At 38.8% G+C, this 13,808-nt stretch overlaps 1 long non-coding RNA gene across 1 annotated transcript in view; it reads left to right on the top strand.

Moving 5' to 3' along the window:
- The first annotated feature begins 603 nt into the window (after positions 1–603).
- Positions 604–13,808, top strand: part of LOC306645156 — a 236,852-nt gene continuing 223,647 nt past the window's right edge. The window contains exon 1 of the long non-coding RNA XR_013759556.1: positions 604–644. This is a non-coding gene — a long non-coding RNA (uncharacterized lncRNA). The remainder of the gene's footprint in view (positions 645–13,808) is intronic.

Below are 13,808 nucleotides of genomic sequence, written 5' to 3'. Positions count from 1 at the left end.
GAAGAGACTCCAATGATGCAGACATGTGATCGTCAATGGACCCATTTATGAGGACAGAGAATGAAGCTGCAAGGAGCAGGGTGTCCAGGAGGATTAGGAAGTTGTTCAGTGGCCCTCGGTCAATTTACTAAAAATCCATCTGCCAAAAAAGCAAGTCACCAAAACACCAATTCCCTGAAAACGTATTCAGTGAAAATAATTTTGCCAAGATTAATTGGGCCTAATTCCATGAAAACTGGTAAGCAAGTACTTTAAATCAGACCTCGGACACTTAGCTGTAACAAGGGTGGGTGAGATTTGCTTAAGGACTATGCAGAGGAAAGGGGTGGGTGGGGCAGGATCAAGCAGGGCAGAAGTCTGCAAAAATAACTGTCAGTGAGAGAAAAGTTCAATCTTTTGTTACATTGCTGAAGATTTCAAGTGTTCACAAACAAATGTAAAATGCAAGAGAAACTGACATTCAAATTGGTGAGATCAACAAATCCACGTAAAGACTGTGCAGTGATATTTGATTTTTATCCATGTCTCTACTATTATGAATAATGCTGCTCTAAACATTTGTTTGTGTGTGTGTGTTTTCCTTTGTAGACACGTCTTCATTTCTCTTGGTCAGATACCTAGCAATGGCATTGTTGGGTCACATGGTAAGTCAATGTTTATCTTTTTACTAAACTGTGAAACTGCTTTCTGATATGGCTGGGCCATTGTCTGTTTTCACAAACAATGAATGAGAGTTCTGATTTAACATCCTTGTCAACATTTGTCTTCTGACTTTTAGATTCTAACCATACTAATGAGCATGAAATGGTATCTTGTGTTGATTTGCGTTTCCTAATGACTAATGACATTGAGCATATTTTCATGAGTTTATTGGCTACTTGGATATCTTCTTTGGAGAAATGTTTATTCAAATACTTTACCCATTTTTAAATTGGGTCATTTGTCTATTATTATTGAATTTTAAGAGCTCTTAATACATTTATACACAATTCCCTTTGCAGGTATGTGATCTGCAAATACATGTCTATCTTCTATTCTGTGGTTGTCTTTCACTCTCTCTGTGGTGTCTTTTGAAGCACAGAAGTTTTATGGTCCCTTTCCTCTACCGATCTCTCTGATTTTCATGAGTACCCCGTCCCCCAACCCCATGATGTATCTTAATCTTTTTTCAGGTAAATATTCAATTACCCCAGCAATATTTGGCAAAAAGAATACTTCTTTCCTCTTGAATTTTCTTGACACCTTTGCTGAATTGGGATCCCAATTCCATTGATCTATGCTTATCCTTACCCTAGTACTACACTGTGTTGACTAATTTAGCTTTATAGGAAAATTTCAAATTGAGCAGTGTATTATCTCCAATTCCGTTTTTATTTTCCAATATTCTTTCAGTATTCTGGTTCCCTTGCAATCTATATGAATTGTAAGATCAGTTTGTCAACTTTTGAAAATAACCCACTGGGAATTTTAATCTATAGAGAAATTTGAGTAGAATTATCATCTTAACAATATTGAGTCTTCCCATACATGGGATATCTTTCCATATATTTAGATCTTTAACTTCTTTTGCCAATGTTTTATAATTGTACATGTATAAGTCTTGCACATTTTAACTATTTTTCATAAGTAATTATTTAGCCCCACTGTGTATTCCACTGTTAATTTTATTTTCAGATTGTTCTTTGCTTGTATAAATACAATTGATTTTGTATGCTGGTTTTCTATCATGCAACCTTGCTGAACGTTACTATTTCTAGTATTTTTTTAGAACACCTTGGATTTGGTACACACAGGATTATGTTATCTGTGAATAAAACAATTTTGCTTCCAAACTGGAGTCTTTTATTTAATTTTCTTGCCTGATTGCAATGACTAGAAACTCTAGTATAATGTAACATAGAGTAGAACAGGTGAGAGCAAACCTGGCTTTTTTCTGGATCTGATGGGGAAGTACATACTCTTTCACTACTAAGTGTGACTTTGGTTGTGTTTTTCTTGTAGATGCTCTATTCTTGATGAGAATGTCTCCTTCTATTTCAAGTTTGAGTTATTATTATAAATGCATACTGAATTTTGTCAAAAGTTTTTTCTGTGTCTTTTGAGATGATTATGTGTTTCTAAAATTGTCAATGTTAAAAAAAAAACTCCTGTGTTCCTTGGTAAATCCCACTTAGTTAAGATTTAATCCTTTCTATATGATGCAGTTTCTGGTTTGCTCATGTTTTATTGAGAATTTCTTCATTACTTCTTGGCAAGTCTTTTCTCACTTAACTTATTTCTCTGTGCTCTTAATAGTATCCTCATGAGAAACTAGTTGAAGATTCGCTGAGATGATCATGCTGAAAGAAACTTTTCTAGAATACCCATGAGCACTGAGGTGAGGTGCATGAGACTGTGTCATAACTTTTCAGAGCCTACCTCTCTCAACCAAATTAAGAGTCCTGGGCTTCCGGGAAGTGTCCTGTAGTATGTAATGCAGAATCATAAAGGAACATTTAGGTAAACTCTGCTTAAAGATGAATGAGTGACATTGAGCAGATTTTTATTTTTCATAAAAATAATTTTTTTTCTTCTTCATCTTACTTGTGGTGGGCCAAGTACTCTGTAAATGCTTTATGTATCTGATCCATCAGAAAACTTACACTTGGAGGCTGAATAACTTGCCCAAGATCACCTAACCTTCGAGCAATGAGGCAAAGGTTCAAATTTGCCTGACTCTAAAACTTGAGCTCTTATCATGTGACCAAGGTCTTCTTTCTCCTTCCCTTCTTTCCATCCCCTCTATTTTGCCCTTGCTATGCCACTAAAATTAATATTAGCTAATATTATTAAACATTACAGTGAACCAGAAAATATGTTTTTTCTTTAATACTTATTAATGTTTTATAATTATGAACACCCAGAAAGCATATACTTTCAGATTGCAGTTGGGATAATGGATACAGTTTTCCCATAATCTGTCCAATACCAGAATGATAATAAATGGTGATATAAATCCAAGTATTTCCTTCAATGACACATGCTATCATTATAAAGAAAATGTGACAAATACACTAGACTTAAACTGGGTAAATATTTTTAAATACTATTAAAGAGAGTGAAGAAAATGAGTATATATAGAAGTTTCCCAGAACAATTAACTCTGCTTGGAGAAGCTGTGGAAGGTTCTACCAGATTGATATTTATCTTTGATATTAAAGGAAGAGCAGGAATCTGCCAATACCTGGGAGAGGGAGGGAAGGGTGACACATTTCATGTCAAGGAGGCAGCATGGACTAAGGCAGAGGAAGGTGGAAATGGCCCTCACCTTCAAAGACAGGTGAGAAGCTCAGAGCAAAGCAGTGTGGGGTGTGGTGGGAGAACAGTGAGGAAGGCCCAGTGGTGGCTGCTGGAGTCAGGCTGCGGAGGGTCAAGCAAGGTTTCAGCCCCAGGGCACTGTTCTGAGCTCAGGAATGACACTTCGATTTGCAGCACCTGCCCAAGGCAGGGGCCAGGAAGCCAGGGGAGCAGACTCTGACCCCAGGAAGATGGGAGGCAGGAACAGGTGAGCCCAACTTTGGTATGGTGATTATACTGTGTGAATCCTGGGCAATTACTTCTATTTTGGAGGTCATGATGAAATAAATTGTGTGCAGGATTTTGAGATGGACACAACTGGATTTCACTTCTAACTCAAGTAGTTTCGGGGTGGGTGTCCCTGGGCTAATCTCATTGTCCCTTTGGAGGTGATTTCAGGAAGAGAGATTAAAGTACCTGACTCCAGAGGCTTATTCAGTGTAAGATAGCTTCAACTCCAACACTTCCTATCTATCTGGATGAACAATAAGTGAAGCACAGATTCCTGATAGCACCACCTTGGTGTGCATTGTGTCCGTGAATGCATGAAGGGGTGTGTGTGTGCTCATGCGTCTGTTTTACTAGCTTCATGGGGCTATAATTTCTATATCATAAAATTCACCCAGTGTAAATATTCATTTAATTATTTTAGTAAATTTGTATAGTTGGTAAATCATCATCACAATCCATTTTTCCTTACTCCATCAAATTCCCTTGTACCTAATTGCAGTTAACCTTTTTTTTTTTTTTTTTTTTTTTTTTTTTTTGAGGGACCGGAGATGCAACCCAGGGACTTATACATGTGTGTGGACAAGTACTCTACCACTGAGCTACACTGACAGCCCTTTTTATCATTTCAAAAAAATTCATTTTGAGCCGATCTTGCTAAGTTGCCCCCAGGCTGTCCCTGAATTTGCCATCCTCTGCCTCAGCCTCCAGAGGCGCTAGGATTACAGGTAGGCACCACCACGCCCAGAGAGCAGTTAATTCTTACTCTTTCTCCCAAACATAAGCAACAATGATTTTTTTTTTCTGTCTCTATGGAATTTGGCTTTCATAGTGGTCTCTTGTAAATGAAATACGTAGTCATTCTAGACATATCATGTAAATGATATGTACAGTGTTTTGCATTTGGATTCTTAAACTCAGTTTACTTTTCTTGAGGTGCATCTATGCTGTGATATATTTGGGTAGTTTGTTGCTTTTAATTGCTGAGTAGCATTCCATTACGTGCAGATGCCACACTTTATAAATATATTCCTTAGTTGATGCACATTTGTACGGCATGTTTTGTACAACATTTTTGTATGCCATTATATAACTCACCCAATTTTTTGATTAAATATCCTAAAGAAAGCAAACAAAAATGCAGCAATGACCATACAAGAGATATAGAAGGGGAGTTTGATGGGTATTGTATCTAGCAACCCACCTATGTATCTTTGAGTACCTATGTATGTCTTTATTTTGACATCGAAGAGCAAAGCAGCAAATAGGCTATTCTATGTCACAAATTATGGAAACAAAATTCTATTAGTCATATGACAACCATCACAGAAAATTCAATGTACTCATTTTGCTAGAACTGTTGATTAGAATAGTGGTCTTGTTCACCCTTAGAAATATTTTTAACAACGGATTTGGAACCGATGACATGGTCGATGTTGAGGAAAGATGGAAATGAAATACAACAGAAGTGTTACATTTTTCAAACTCAAGCTAGCAACATTTGACTGTAAAAAGAAGCATATTCTGAAGAAATTACCTTCAGGTGTGGCTTCCCAGGGTCGCTGAAGTCAGTAGTCTTCGCTTACATCAGACAAAGCTCTCTCTCCTGTGTTCGCCTCCATCAGAGCATCCATCACTCTGTCCTAATCTCCTGCTTGCTTATCTGTCTCATTTATCAGGTCTTTACTTCCTTGAGGACTAATTTTTAAGTTTTTTAAACCTAAAGTAGAGTTCAGTTCCTGACAGAATACATGCTTAATAAAGTCTGCCGAATGAATAGACGTGCATTAAGTAGACTGTTAGAATTTGGAGATTTGCTTTAGGAAGTGATAGCTGTTTCAAATGTATTGCAGGTGAATTGAAGTGAAATGACCACTTCCTGGCCCCATTTATAATTTCCACACTGGTCAGTTGTTGGGAAGAAACACCTTGTGGTCCCTTCATTTACCTAGGGAAGTTCATGGGAACCTGCCACTTCCCACCTCCGGCTTTCTGTGGTTGGAGAACCTAGATCTTGTATAGCTTACTTTTATGCACAGGGTTTTAAAGATGATGTCTGTTTCCTCCATTGGACCTAAAACTTTCACATCCAATTCATGTAATGCTTGACCTCTCAAGGAGGACTCAGAAAAGAAGCAGATTTAAACACTGTGATGGCAACCACCTACTTACTCATTTGTATTCTTACACCCACCCAAATCCCCACAGCTACCAGGACATTCTGTTTCTTTTTTGCAGTGCTGGGGATTGAACCCAGGGCCTTGTGCTTGCAAGGCAAGCACTCTACCAACTGAGCTATGTCCCCAGCCCTACCAGGACATCCTTAACAATGAAGCCAGAGAAGTCTTGACTGTCTCCCTCCCTCCCTCCCTCCCTTCCTTCCTTCCTTCCTTCCTTCCTTCCTTCCTTTTTCATTAGTTCAATTTAGTTATACATAATATTAGTGTTCATGTTGACATAAATCTACAACATGAATATAATTTTCTCAATTCAGTCCCCAATACTTCCTCTTTCCCTCTTTTCCGCCCTCCCCATTTTCTCTTACCCTCTATTCTGCTGATCTTTCTTTTATTTACTTATAGTTTTAAAAAATTAGTGCCTTGTGTATATACAGGAAGGTGAGATTCACTGTGGTATATTCATATAAGCAAGAAGATTGATGGCGGAGGTATCACGATACCAGACCTCAAATTATACCACAGAGCTATAGTAACAAAAACAGCATGGTATTGGCACTAAGACATGAAGATGAATGGAATAGAATAGAAGACATAGAGACCAACCCACAAAACCACATAGCTATAGCCATCTGATACTTGATAGGGGTACCAAACACATGCATTAATGACAAGAGCCTTTTTAGCAAATGGTGCTGGGATAATTGAATATTCATATATAGAAGAATGAAACTTGATCCCTGTCTCTGAACTCTGCACAAAAGTCAACTCAAAGTGAATCAAAGACCTAGGAATTAGACCAGAAACTCTACCAGTATTAGAAAAAACAAAAGGTCAATTTTCCAACATATTGGTGCAGGCATTGACTTTCTTAATAAGACTCCTTAAAGAATCAATAAGTGGGATGGTTTCAACTTAAAAAGTTTCTGTACAACAAATGAAACAACAACATGAAGAAAGAACTTACAGAATGGAAGAACTTCTGATAGAGAATTAATATCCAAAATATATAAACAACTCAGAAAACTTAACACACACACACACACACACAAAAAAAAAACAACCTAATCAATAAATGGGCAAAAGAACTAATAAGACTTCTTTTTAAAATTTTATTTTTATTTTATTTGTTCTTTTTGGTTATATATAACATAGTATACATACATAGAGTACAACTTCCCATTCTCCTGGTTGTACATGACGTGGAATTACGTTGGTTTTGTATTCATGTATGAATATAGGAGAGTAATATCTGATTCATTCTACCATCTTTGCTATTCCCAATTCCCATCCCTTCCCTTCAGTCCCTTTTGTCTAATCCAAAGAACTTCTATTCTACCTTCTCACCATACCCTTTTGTGAGTTAGCATCCACATTTCAGAGAGAACATTCAGCCTTTTGTTTTTGGGGATTGGCTTATTTCACTTAGCATGATAGTCTCCAGTTCTATCCATTTACTGGCGAGTGCCATAATTTCATTTCTCTTTATTGCTGAGTAATATTCCACTGTTTATATTTTCTTTATCTATTCATCTATTGAAGGGCACATAGACTACTTCCATAGTTTAGCTATTGTGAATGGAGCTGCTATAAACATTGATGTGGTAGTGTCACTGTAGTATGCTGATTTTAAGTCTGTATATAAACCAAGGAGTGGGATAACTGGGTCAAATGGTGGTTCCATTCCAAGTTTTCTGAGGAATCTCCATGCTTTCTAGGTAGTTGCACCAATTTGCAATCCCATCAGCAATGTATGAGTGTACCTTTTCCCCCACATCCTCACCAACATTTATTGTTACTTGTATTCTTAATCATTGCCATTCTGACTGGAGTGAGATGAAATCTCAGTGTAGGTTTTAAAAACATTTTTACAGACTGCGATGTGATTCATTTACACAAATGGGGTACAACTTTTTGTTTCTATGGTTGTACATGATGTAGATTCTTGTAATCACACATGTACATAGGGTCATAATGTCTGCTCATTCCACCATCTTTCATACCCCTGCCCCCTCCTCCCTCTCATTTCCCTCTATATAATCATTCTCTAATTGCTAGTGATGTTGAACATTTTTTCATATATTTGTTTTTCTACATATTCTTTGTATACTGATTTGTATATCTTTGTATATTGATTGTATATTTTCTTCTGTGAAGTGTCTGTTCCATTCTTTTGCCTGTTTATTGGTTGGGTTTCTTTTTTTTTTTTTTTTTTTGGTGTCTTTGGATTTCTTTATATCCTGAAGATTAATGCTCTGAGGTGCAGGCGGCAAAGAATTTTCTCCCATTCTGTAGGCTCTCTCTTCGTGTTCTTGATTGTTTCCTTTGCTGTGAAGAAGCTTTTTAGTTTGATACCATCCTATTTCTTGATTCTTGATTTTACTTCTTGTGCTTTAGGAGTGTTGTTAAAGAATTTAGTTCCTAAGCCGACATGATGGAAGGTTGGGTCTACCTTTTCTTCTGGTAGGCACAGGGTCTCTGGTCTATTGCCTAGAACCTTGATTCATTTTAAGTTGAGTTTTGTGCAGAGTGGGAGATAGGGGTCTAATTTCATTTTGTTGTTGTACATATGGATTTCTGGTTTTCCCAGCACCATTTGTTGAATAGGCTATCTTTTCTCCAGTGTAGGTTTTTGGCACCTTTGTCTAATATGAGATAATTGTATTTATGTGTGTCTCTATGTCTTTTAATCTGTGCCATTGGTCTACATGTCTGTGGGTGTCCATACCATGCTGTTTTTGTTACTAAAGCTCTGTAGTATACTTTAAGGTCTGGTAGTGTGTTGCCTCTTGCTTCACTCTTCTTGCTAAGGATTGCTTTGGGTATTCTGGGTCTGTTATTTTTCCAAATGAATTTCATGACTGCTTTTTCTTTTTCTATGAAGAAAGTCATTGGAATTGTAATAGGAATTGCATTAAATCTGTATAGCACATTTGGTAGCATGACCATCTTGACAATATTAATTCTGCTTATCCAGGAGCATGGGAGGTCTTTCTATCTTCTATGGTCTTCTTCAGTTTCTTTGTTCAGTTTCTTTCTTTCCCCTCTTCTGTTAGATTGATTCCCAAATATTTTATTTTTTTTTCGAGCCTATTGTGAATGAGCTAGTTTTCCTAATTTCTCTTTCAGTTGATTCATCACTGATGTATAGGAATGCAATTGATTCATTTGTGTTAATTTTATATTCTGCTACTTTGCTGAATTCATTTATGAGCTCTAGAAGTTTTTGGTTAGTTTTTTGGGTCTTCTAAATATAGATTCACTTTGTCAGCAATAGGGATAGTTTGAGTTCTTCTTTTCCTCTTCATATCCTTTTAATTTCTTTCTTCTGTCTAATTGCTCAGACTTGAGTTTCAAGGATGATGCTGAATAGAAGCCGTGAGAGAGCTCATCCTTGTTTTGTTAACAGACACTTCTTGAAAGAAAGAAACACAAATGACCAATAAACACATAAAAAATGTTTAACACCTCTAGAAATCAGGGAAATGCAAATCAAAATTACACTAAGATTTCATCTCATTCCAGTCAGAATAGTAATTATCAAGAATACAAGTAGCAATAAATGTTGGGAAGGGTGTGGGAAAAATGTACACTCAAACATTATTGGTGGGACTGCACATTAATAAAACCACTCTGGAAAGCAGTATGGACATTCCTCAAAAAACTAGGAATGGAACCACTATATGACTCAGCCATCCTACTCCTTCAGAAGTTCTAAAATCAGCATACTATATTGATACAGCCACATTAATATTTTCAACAGCACAATTCACAGCAGTCAAGCTATGGAGCCAACCTAGATGCCCTTCGACAGATGAGTGGAAAGAAAATGGGGCATATATACACAATGGAATATTATCCTGCCATAAAGAAGAATGAAATTATTGCATTTGCAGGAAAATGAATGAGCTGGAGAGGGTTATACTAAGCGAAGTAAGCCAGACCCAGAAAGTGAAAGGTTGAATGTTTTCTCTGATATGCAGAAGCTAGAGCAAAACAAGGGGTAAGGGGATTCCATGAAAATAGAAGAGAGATCAATGAGTAGAGGAAGGGGATTGAGGGGCAAAGACAGAATGGTAGAATAAATCGGATCTAACTTGCCTATGTACATATGTGAATATACGCAGATCTATAACCTTTTCAAAGCACAGGTCTTACCATGCCATGCCCTTTTGGAAATGCTTTCCAGTGTCTTCCTTCTATCCCAAAGTCAAAATTGCTTAGTCTAGCAAAACAGCTCCTTCTCAAGGTGAGCCCTGTCCACTTCTCTGGTTTCTCACATGGCCTCCCACTCCATTCCCAAGTACATTTGCATCACATATACTCTGCAACAGATAGGTTGACTACATGGATCTTTTCAAGAAAACTGAGAAAGGATGGAAATAAAGAGGAAGAGAGTATTAAGCGGTCTTGGGGAGCACATCTGCAGAAGGTGCCACACAGCCCCTTGGAGCCAAAGAAGGAAGGCAGGACTTTGTTTTCCCCTCAGTTGGTTCCAGTCTCCACTTACTCCTCAGAGTGGCAGCATCTCAGAGCATGCTGCCTTGTACAACATCGCCTCCATGGCTCACTGTTACAAAGTCCATGGGGAAGCAGACGGGCTTACTGAGAGACTGGGTATTGGGTCATAGCAAAGCTCCTTCCCATGAGATTTTCTAAGGGTACTTTTGATTTTGGACTATTTCAGTTCTTGTACTGACTCTGGATCTAAGTGGATAATGATCCTCTCCAATACAATTTAGGCGCAATGGCCAAGCTTTCCCAGAATTCCTTGCACATCCTCCAGTGGACGAGTCCTTCTGCATTCTTGCTTTGCTGACTCTGTTTACCCTTCCACCTTAGCACCCATTGCCCCATTGCCTCTCCTTGAAAGCTTTCTCTGATCCCATTCAGGCTGCACTTGATTATTTACTCTGAAGGTCTAACAGAGGGTTCTATGCCTGAAACAAGAATTTCATTAGGAGTGGTAAATTGCTGACTTTGTAATTTGAACACTTGCATTTATTGTGTGACATTCTTCCTTAAAATGATCTTTCCATCATAAACATATCTGTTTGCCTTGAAGAAGAGTTTTTATTGAAAAGGGAGGAAAAATACCTCATTACTTCTCTTTAATTACCAGTTTGCAAAGGAGGAAATTGTATTAATACCACTTCAAATGATAAAAGTGCATTTTTGTTTCTGCTCTTCTCAGCTTTGAATGTCATTGTGGACATGGCTCAGCACAGACAGCACATTTTAATCCACATAGTCACTGTGCTTTTAGTGTGCTCCACTAGTCACAATTTTGGGCAGCACTGTCTTTCTGGATGGTCATTTTGTCCTTTTGACATACCTAATTGCTGTCTGAAAGCTTCTGAGCATGCCGACACCTGCTAGGCTCACCTTTACCTTCCTTGATCCCATCTCCAAAGCAGCCAGTTCTACACGAAGTCTCAATTCAGGAGAAAATCTGAGTGTGGGCAGTAAGTACTGCTGTGGAGGTGACATTGCTACCAGGTTATTTCAGGGGAATAAGAAAATATAAGGCCAATAAAACCATGTATTCATTGAACTATTATCACATCAATATCAACATTGGTTTTATACTTAAATTTTGATTTTATGATTGAGTGGCCTATTCTCTTAGATCATTAATATAATTCCTCCTTGCTTTATTATTCATATCAATAAAGTAGTTTCAAAATAACAATATGAATGTTAGGTTTACTGTAGGTTTCTGTGTAGTGCCTTTGGTCCAGGGAGCACATCCCACTAAAGAAGTACAAAGTACTATGTTATAAAAAATTTTTATTGGTGCATTTAATTGTACATAATAGTGGGATTTGTTGTCACACATTCCCACATGCATAGGATATAACAGTACTGTTGCCTTCCCTCCCCTCCTCTTCTCCCCAGAGGACTTCTTTCTAAAGCCTCCTGGGGGAAAATAACTCTTGGTCTGTGTGGCTATGTCTCTAAGTTAATGTGTGGTTAGGCTTATTGTCCTCATTTATTTTTGATTTTAGAAATGTTTTTAAAACTTAGCTTTACTTTTACCAGGTGATGAACTTACATTACTAAGAGCACACCTTGGCCCAGAGAGGTCTACACAAGGATATTTTTTTTTTTTTTTTTTTTTTGCGGTACTGGGGATCAAACCCAGGGCCTCATGCTTGCAAGGAAAGCACTACCGACTGAGCTATCTCCCCAGTCCTACACAAGGACATTCTGCTACAATCTCTTTCCCCTCTACACATTCCCAGAGCATTCCTATGAGGTAACCACTCTGATCAGTTTCTTGTTTACAGTTCCTGTGTTCTTATTTTTGCAAATATGGGAAATATATATTCTATTTTATTCCCTTCCACAGAATGTGCCGTGTTACAGCTGTTCTGTGTGTCCTGTTTTCCCTCAGAGGCAGCCCTGGTGAGCTGTCCACATCTGCCAGAGCCGCTGTCCTTGTCCTCCATGGTTCTGCCGCAGTCCGTTCCTGGACGGGCCACAGCTTAGCCGTCCCTGGTGCTGGGCACTTTGGTTGTTCCTGGTGTTTTGATTTATAAGCATCACTACTGTCACCACCTCACACATCTGCTATCTTGCACTTTTGTGGATGTTTCAGTAGCATAGATTTCTATAAGTAGAATGAACGGGTCCAAGGGGGAGTGAGCAGTAACTCTGTCAAAACTCACGGGCATTTTATCTCTACACGGTATCAGCCACCTTTGTCACTCATGACATAGTGAATGAGCAAGTTAATTTAGTTTAAAAAGATATTTTGAAAAAAGGATACAGCATAGCAGATATATAAGATGAGCAAGTCTGGCAATCTAACGTACGATATAGGATAACAGTGGATAAATGGTACTGAATTAGGGATTTTTGTTAAATAAATAGATTTTAGTTGTTCTTGTCAAAAAAGGAAGCATATTAGATGATGGATATGCTAATTTACTTCACTATTGTTTTACCATCTATAGGTATCACATGTTGTAAACCTATCACATAACGTCATGTCGTAAACCTCAAACGTACACAAGATTTATTGAAAAAGAAAGCAGGCATTTCAATATTTGTAATACCTGGTTGTTGTTAGAAATTTAGTCTAGCACTGTTCCTTTTCTAAGAAATAAAATAAAACCAAAAATAAACTCTGTCATACCAAAATACCTCACACCCTTATGCAACTGTTGAGTTATGTAAACATGACACTAATTAATGGCAATCATATCCCAGGGTTGCACAAGGTTGGGGGTACAGGTGAGCTTGCCTCGTGGAGCTGAGAGGCTGAGAAAGGGATCAGACACCCAACGACCCAATGATAGCTTAATTTGAGCTGTGGTGTGGTGCCTGGCCCTGGGCTGGTTCAGCTTGAGTCCAGCACTTTACTGTCTGCATGACCTCATCCAGACACGTAGAACTCTCTGGATACTGTGGCTGATATGTGTAGAGATAAATCCATGGAGTGGGAGACAGGTCCTTGCCTGGGGTGGGCAAGGCCGTCCTATGGGATGTCTGTGCTGAGACTGGAGAGGTGAGTGGCAGTTAGTGAGAGAAGTGGTGGGGGTGCAGGGAAGGGGCAGGAGACACTTGGAAAGAGGAAAGCAAGTTTACAGATCTCCAAGTCAGGAAAGAGGTGGTTGCAAGGAAGCAAAAGGTCAGTGTCGCGGGAATGTGCAGGACCAGGGAGCTGCCTGTGTTGCTGCTGAGGACCAGGCAGGCGGGCCAGTTCTCTACCCAGCTCCAGAGAGACACTGTGCTTTTGGATGGCTGCTTTGCCCACAGTGTCGAGAGCACAGCTGGCTACACAGCTGGAGAGCAGCAGGGCATTGGTGAGCTCACTTGGGGAGGTCATTTGAGCATCAGCCCCTGGGTTACAATTGGGACGCCTCACATCTTCAGCGGGCTCATTGGGGGCACTGCTGTCCAAGTGTCATGCTCTAAAAGTACCATTTCAAGCCAACATAGAAACAAACGTGCATCCGGGAGATCTTGCACACATACTGTTGGAGTGCTGAACCTACAGTTCATGGAGACACTGTCCTACAAATCTCCGCCAGCGCCTCCTGCCACCACCGCTGTCTTCCA

Source organism: Sciurus vulgaris (assembly GCF_902686455.1).
Source record: "Sciurus vulgaris genome assembly, chromosome: 1".
Lineage (NCBI taxonomy): Eukaryota > Metazoa > Chordata > Mammalia > Rodentia > Sciuridae > Sciurus > Sciurus vulgaris.
The sequence above is the reverse complement of the archived record's forward strand: the minus strand, read 5'-3'. Positions and strand labels throughout refer to the sequence as shown.